Below are 8,181 nucleotides of genomic sequence, written 5' to 3'. Positions count from 1 at the left end.
TATATCGAGTCACCGCATCTAGGCCAGCTAAGATATCAAGACATCTGCGCCGATTGAATTATCACGACATCTGCGCCGACTGAATTATCACAAAATTTGCACTTGCTAAAATAATCATAATATACTAGAAATATAATTTATGTACCATTTATAGTTTTTCTAAAAATTGTTTTCAAATCATGCTTGTATTGTGAATTCATAAAATATTCTGACATTCCTTTATTTACAGTAAAATTTATACTGTCACACACACAAGTGAGTACTACTCTGTAATAAATTATCTGGCTTCGGAAAACATATTTTGCTGACAAAATGATATTAAATCTGTTTTCAAAGTTTCCTCAGTTCAACATCAATATTCCCAAAAACTATACTAAATCATATATAAATTTATGAATCAAATATTGTATATTCAAAATTAATTTTCTAAAAATACCTGACTTAATCTATCCCCTTTCCTATTTCCTAAGAAGCCTACTAACACCCTAAACCATGCCCGTGGTGCTCAGAACTCCAAACCCTAAAATCGCATAATCCCCTAGTTCAATCAACTCAACCCCAGTACATTTATCATCTAACACATTTCCTGGGTCCACATATTCCAAATAATCATTTAAATCCTAAAATAACTTACTTACCTTGATTTTGGAGTGGTGCCTAAGGACTCCAAATCAACAATCCGCTTCTATCAACTTGCAGAGAATCACCCCTAGATCATCGTGGTGGTTCTTGATCGTCGAAACGGGCTTAAACGGAGCCAGAATCGAAGAGAGAAGGAGGAGGAACCATAACCTAGAGAGAGAGAGAGAGGGAAGAGAAACTAAATTTCCTCACTAAAATCTGATTTTAACATATATATATATATATATATATATATATATATATATATATATACTTTTAGCCACTTTTCCTCGTCGATGAGACATGGTACTTGTCGATGAGTCATAGAAGGGAGTTCGTCGATGAAGATAATAGGTTCGTCGATGAACCCTTAATGGTATGAAATTCTTCCTCTCAGGATCTTCTCATCGATGAGTGCAGGGCTCTCGTTGACGAGTCCCTGCTAATGCCCTTTTCAAATTTATTTTTCCTTTTTTTCTTTCTCTTTTTCCTTTTTCCCTTATTATTTTCACAAATTAAATTTTTTGGGTCTCTACAAGATGAATCATAATATAGAGTTTTATAAATCAAGCACATAGGGATTTTATTATGACTTGATGAACAGCTTAAATCCCTTTGATAATGCCTTTAATCTGATCAAGATGAATGACTTTTGATAAGCACCAAAATGGAAATGATCAGCGCTTATGCCTAGAATGATGACTAGAAATTTTATTAGGCATTTAATGCTTTCTAGATGAGTTTAGGATAGGATGTTAAGATAGTATGCTCCATTTCCTAAAAATCAATCTTGTAATGGACAGAGTATGCTTAACTTTAGAAATTCATATTTGGGCATGGGTTAAGCATTAAGAATTATATACCAAGCACAGATGCTTTATCCATTTTGGAAGTGGATTTTAAACAAAGCATGCTTCTGAGATGTCAATTAGGATAATGATTTATGGTTCAAACCTCAGAAATGAAAGGTTCCAAATATATTTGACAGTTAAATCCTCAACCTTTACTTTGAACTAATCAAAGGAATGAAATGAAATATGTGGAATCTGACGTCCACTCGTGAGATATAAATTCATTCCTTTCGGTTCAAAGATAGCATGCCATAGCCAATATTTTCACATTTACCCAAACACAATTGATATATGTCCATAAAGTTTAGATTGGATAAATGTCCTAAGTTTCCACATTGGCATGATTTACTAAGGTTCTTAGTGTTACAAAATAGTAGAGAATACATATACAAAGAATTTTTTTATTTTAAGCAAACACCACTCCCTAGGCCAGTAGACATCATTCCCTCCTTTGACTAATCCTAAGAGCTAAGTGAGAAAAAAAGTGATTATGTAATTCCTATTGGAGCTCATTCTTCCTTTGGTCCTAAGGAGTTTGCTTTCTTGACAACCCATACCATTTTTTGATCTTTGATTTTCGATGGGTTAGGACAAGATGGTCCTTTGACTCTCCAAGCCTGTTTTGGTTTCACACCTTTTTCCTTTTAAATGGGCAATCAAATTTTATGTGCCCCTTCTTTTTACACAAGATGTAAGTTGTGTGAGTATACGAACTGGAGGAGGTACTAGCATAATGTTTAGATTTTCTTACAAAGTACCCCATGTATAGGTTCTTTCTTTTCTTACTTTCAATTCCATTATAACCTATACCTTTTTTATCTAAGGTCATATTTTGTGAACCTAACAACTTATCAAAGTTGTCTTTGCCTCTAGTAAAAGTGTAGATGATCTTAGCCTGGTCTTCTAATTTTCTTTCAAGATCTTGAATTTTAAAATTCTTTAATTCTTTGTAAACATCCTGTAATTTTAAAAATTCTTTGATTAGTGTGTTTTCTTTACATTCAAGTTCTGAAATAAGAAGATCCTTTTTATTATCACTGGAAATTTGGGATCTTAAATCCTTTAACTCTCTTTCCAACAATGCATTTTTGTTATCCAATCTTATGATTTTCAAATCATTTTCCTTAACATCAAGAATTTTAGATTCTAGATTTTTCAATAAAGTCTCATTCTTATTTTTCAAGGCAGTATATCTTTTGTTAGTTTTCACAAGAGACTTATGAGTTCTAATGCATTCAACTTGCAATTCCTCTTAAGTAGGCATGCTTTTACTACCAGAACTATCACATGATTCAGTATTAGATGTAACACAAGAGTTATCGCGTGAATCATTGCATGAATTATTCAATAAAGTAGAAGGTGATGAATTTACCTCTTTGTCAGTTAAAGCAATAAAACACCGATTTTGTCCTTCATGATCTTTTGAACTTGAATCACATGGAGTGACAGCCTTTTCTTGCTTAGTTTCTCCAAACCTCTTTTCAAGTTCCTTCCATATTTCTGTAACATTTTGACGTGCCATGACTTCATGAAAGATATTAGTATCTAAAGCATAAAATAGAATATTCATGGCATCGAAATTAATTTACATCAACTTCATATCATTCTCATTCGGATCAATTTCTAATTTGGGAATTTCAACATAACTAACAGTTTTCACAAGCACGATATTCCCTTGAGCAATAACTATCCAAGTCCTCTAATTAAATCATTTATAAAAATAGTTATTTTAAGTTACCAATTGGCAAAATTTTCACCAGAAAGGCTTGTAGAGAATTTTCCCTCACAAAATGGGAATACACCAACGTGAGCCATTGCGATCTTTTACAAAAACGTTTAAGTCAATGCAACGAGTCTCTAATACCAATTGTTAGAATTGGTGTGTTCCTAAGAGGGGGCTGAATTGAAGATTTTAAAAATCCTAGGTCAAATGATCAGCAATTCAGTATATCACAACCTAGGGGTAGTCTATGCACGTATGAAATTGCAAAAAAGATAAATTAATCAATACTTAGTACAAGCAATATAGTTCCACTGTCTCCCAACAATTCACAATTCAATATATTCAGCAGATGAATAGAATTAAGCAAGCAATAGATTGTAAAGCAAGAAAATTAAAAGTCACACTGAATATGTTATCGAGTTTCGGCAAGCATGCCTATGTCCCCGCCTTAGCTCGCAAGCTCGAGGATTACCACTATTGCTCACTTAACAGGTGGAGCAGCACTGGTTACAACCACCCTTTCCTTACTGGGCAAGGGAATACCCTAGGTCAAATTTCCAGGGTTGACCCTAACCTTTACAACCAATCCTTATGGGTTAGATCAACACCCCCTCAGGTCACACCTGGAATACAACAGATAAGCCATACAAATTTTGTGTATAATATCAATGCATCTCCAATAAGCAAGTATGTACCAATACAATCAATGCACTTTAATATGATAGGATTTATAAGCTCAATGAAGTTTACTAACAACAACTCTCAAGATAAAGTCAATATAGCAAAGTAAGTGAGAGTGTTTGTGTAATGATCTTTGAATCAAAATAACTATATCAACCACAAAGTGCAATATCAAAGATATTAAACACACAAGAAAATATCTCAAAAATGTTTTTCTAAAAAATCAACCATAAGAGATATTTGGATTTTAGTTTGTCAAAAATGTTTTTCACAAACAAACACAATGCAAGCTCTTGAGTTTTGCAACAATAATGCAAGACTCACAAGCCCTAGAGAATTTTTCCAATGAAGACTTATGAATAAAATCACAAGGGAAAAACTCAAGCTTACTCTCAATGAAAATCAATATCAATTTGAGAATATGAGAGTGTAAGCTTATATGGATAATCTCAAGAAACTCTCACAAAGGATATCTTGCAATAGGAATGAGTAAAAGTAGGGTTTTCAAGCTTGTATGAGAGAAATGGGTATTTGAAAATTCAGATAAAGTTTTGCTAATGATGTTTGCTAATCAAACCAAATGAGGGAGTATATATAGACACTCCAAAAAAATATGGTCGTTGGGGACTCATTTGGTATTTTTGAAAAAGTTTAAGTATGGTTAATAAAAAATAACCCCTGTTTTATCTCAATAAAAATTGGGCAACCCAAGAGGTTCGGTCAACCGTATTCAAGGTTCGGTCGACCACTTTAACAGGTTCGGTCGACCGTGAAGATTTTCAACTAAGAATATGGTCAACCATAATTAGGTGATTTTGAACCCCTTCGTGGGTTCGGTTGACCATGACAAGTTCGGTTGACTACTCAACTAGGTTCTGTCGACTATGGCCAAAATGAACTGCACATTTGGTTGGCCAAATGGTTGGGATGTCAGACATGTGCTGGTTCGGTTGACCTAAGTCACTACACTCAAATGTTGAACGGTCGACCATGCGAAGTCAAAAAGTTGACTTCTTGACCGTTTGGTCGATTGTGGTATTTATACTACCATAGGTTCGATTGACTGTGGCTAAGCCATTTCATCCAATAGAGGTTTAGTCGACCATCTTAGTATAACTAGAAACGTTCAGTCGACCAGGGGCCCTTAAAAGTTCATTTTTTGGTCCTGATTTTTGTTAGAAGTCACCCCTGTTCACAAATTGTATAACTTTTAAGTCATAGGGGATTTTTCATGAAGTGTTTATGTGGACCTAAGGTCAGTCTAAGTCCTAGGCTTTTAAATTAAAACCAAAAAATCCAGCATTGGTCGACCGAAATCTTTGTTAAATCCATTTTCGTCCTTGAACTTTTTCAACCCTATGTGAATAAGTTGTTGCATTTTATTTAGGGGTATTGGTTCCTATGGGTCAATCTATGGTCTCTTGAGCTTATTCAACCTATCATGCATGCGATGCATTAATTACTACAGACCATAATTATTACAAACTCAAATGAATTAAACAGAAAATACAATTCAAAATTATTTGGTCTTCATTTCCTTTGCTTCTTTAAACGCCACCATACAATGTGAGCGTTAAGTTCTTTATGGCCTCCACCATGTCCTTACCCTAGTGTGCAAAGTATGGTCCTATTTACAAACTCAAGACACAGGTAAGATTCCAAGATATTTGTTATTATCAAAACGGGATATAACCTATAAGGCCAACAGAGACTCAGTAAAGGTTAAACGGTAAAAGTTGTTGACGATTTTATCTAGGGTAGTAGCTTATAAATGGGCTTTCAGCTCATTTTTTAGGAAAATGATAATTCTCTCTCACTCTCTCTCTAGGCTGCGAACACTCTCTCTCTCTCTCTCTCTCTCTCTCTCTCTCTCTCTCTCTCTCCTTTTAATTTCTCCCCAAATTTCAGCCAAATTGATGATTAGACACCACTACAGGGTCCCAACTTCGACCCTTGGGATTCTAATCAGAACAGATTCGTGGTTTGGGCTTCCTAGGCACCACTCCAGGGATAAGGTAAGGGGAATAGATTATGTCAATTATTTTCATAAAATTTAACCGATTAAATTGTAGTATTTGATTACAAGAATAATATATATATATATATATATATATATAATTTTTTAAGTATTCAGGCATATGGAAATAGAAATTTTGAAATTATTATTATATGTATGGGAAAGACTGAGTATTTAAGTTTCAGAAAAACCTTAGAGATGATTATATCATTATTTTCAGCAGATGAATATAGTTATCCCAAGCAAATTATTATGTTATGAATTATCACTCAAATTGTGTGGCATAAGCAATGAATATGTTACAACATAAATAAACTTGTTAGAATATTTTATGAAAATATACAACAAAGTATAGTTTGACACAGAATTATGATATGAAAGATTTCTATAGAGTTATGAAATAACAATTCAGACGGTTTTATGCTAAATTCAGTTTAGACGGCTTTATGCCGAATTTAGTTCAAACAACTTTATACTAAATTCAGTTCAAACGACTTTATGCCAAATTCAGTTCAAATGGCTTATGCCGAGATATGAAATAACAGTATTCAGATAGATTTATATGATAGTAGTCAGACAGGTTTTATGAAATGAAATCATGTATGTTTTATTATATGAATAGATAGTATTATATGGTATAAGAACCCTAATGAACCTATTATATTCAGAGTACGGTACCTTTGCTAGCTAGATCAGTCAGTGCCACCACACTACTCATATAGAGTGTTGGTGTATGGATAGTCGATTGAGCCAGTGAAGAGTAATGTACCCCCCTGGCAATTCGAACCAGGCTAGGTAGCCAATCATTCTTATAGACGCATTATGTTTGGCTTAGCGTGGTGGGCCAGCCATTGCTAAGTCCCGCTTACGGGTTGCAAAACCTAATCATGTGGGGTTATTACATGATATTATATGATTGTCCATTTAGGGGAAAATTATTTTATGTATTGATATAATAGAAGATTTACATAAACAGAGAAACTTACTACGATGTAGTATGCTTATGTTGAAAAGTATGCATTTCCAAACATATATATATGAGTACAGATTTACATGATTTATCAGTTAAAGTTAACTATTTACAAGATATGTTTATGATACACTAAAACTTATGTTGCCACACATTGATGATAATCTATTCTGTCTTAGTGAGAAGTGTTTCACTCCTATAATTCTAACATTTCAGGAAATCCAGGGAGCCAATTTTAGGGAGTTTCGAGGCAGAACTAGTTAGTTATGGTTTCTAATGGTACCATAATTACATACATAAATCCCTAAAAATCCTTAGTACATCCCAGACACACATAATATATATATATATATATATATATATATATATATGCATGCTTCCGCCATGATGTTTAATATGAGTTATGGACAAGTGTCCTGGTACCCCCCTTTGGGTATGGGTTGGTATAGTTATGGTATCAGAGAATATGTATGGAGAATGGCACTTCGAGCCCCACCGGATTCAGGGCGCTACAGTTATAGTATCAGAGCCTAAGTTGCTAGGTTCTATAGACTTTAGCAGATAACAAGACCAGAGTATAGGAAATAATCTTGATGAGGGTAGGAAATGGGTAGATCAGGACTTTAGTAAGTCATTATTGGAAGTTAAGATTGGAATTCAGAGTTTTGTCCTGCAGCCTAGAGGCAGGAATTCCGTGAGAGTTTTTGTGATTTTCTTGAAATGACTATTTCAGGAAAGCCATGGCAAACTATCATCTATTTTTGTTTCTGAGCAGTAAGATTGAGCCTTATATTGTGAACATGGATGTTAAATCGGGTGGTCGTATGAGGATATTTTATGGTTTCTCAGTTAGATAAATGCATCAATCATGTTATGATTTTAGGATTTTAAGACTATTCTGTTCTATTTTCAGGATGGACCCTGGGAATAACAATGCAAATGCTGGAGGTAGTAACGTGGGGCCTTCCAGCATGGGTGGTAGTGATTCTGATACAGTGCTATGTAGTATAGCCCGACAGGTTATGGCAAAGATCACAAGAAACTCAGGGGAACAGAACTGCCTACCAGCTGGCTAGGGATGTACCATAGAACAATTTACCTGTATGCATCCCCCTACTTTCTTAGAAGGGGCCGATCCATTTGTTGCAGAGAACTGGATCTAGGAGTTTGAAGTAATACCGACAGTCCTTCCTTGCACTGAAGAACAAAAGCATGAGAAAATGATAATGTCGTGAAGGATTTGCTAACATATTCAGTATTTGAAAATACTGTTTTGAAATATCATATATTTATTGGAGCAATTACTAATTTATGAAAT

This window comes from Malania oleifera, chromosome 8, assembly GCF_029873635.1.
Source record: "Malania oleifera isolate guangnan ecotype guangnan chromosome 8, ASM2987363v1, whole genome shotgun sequence".
In the NCBI taxonomy this organism is placed as follows: Eukaryota; Viridiplantae; Streptophyta; class Magnoliopsida; order Santalales; family Ximeniaceae; genus Malania; species Malania oleifera.
Note: the sequence above shows the minus strand (reverse complement) of the source record.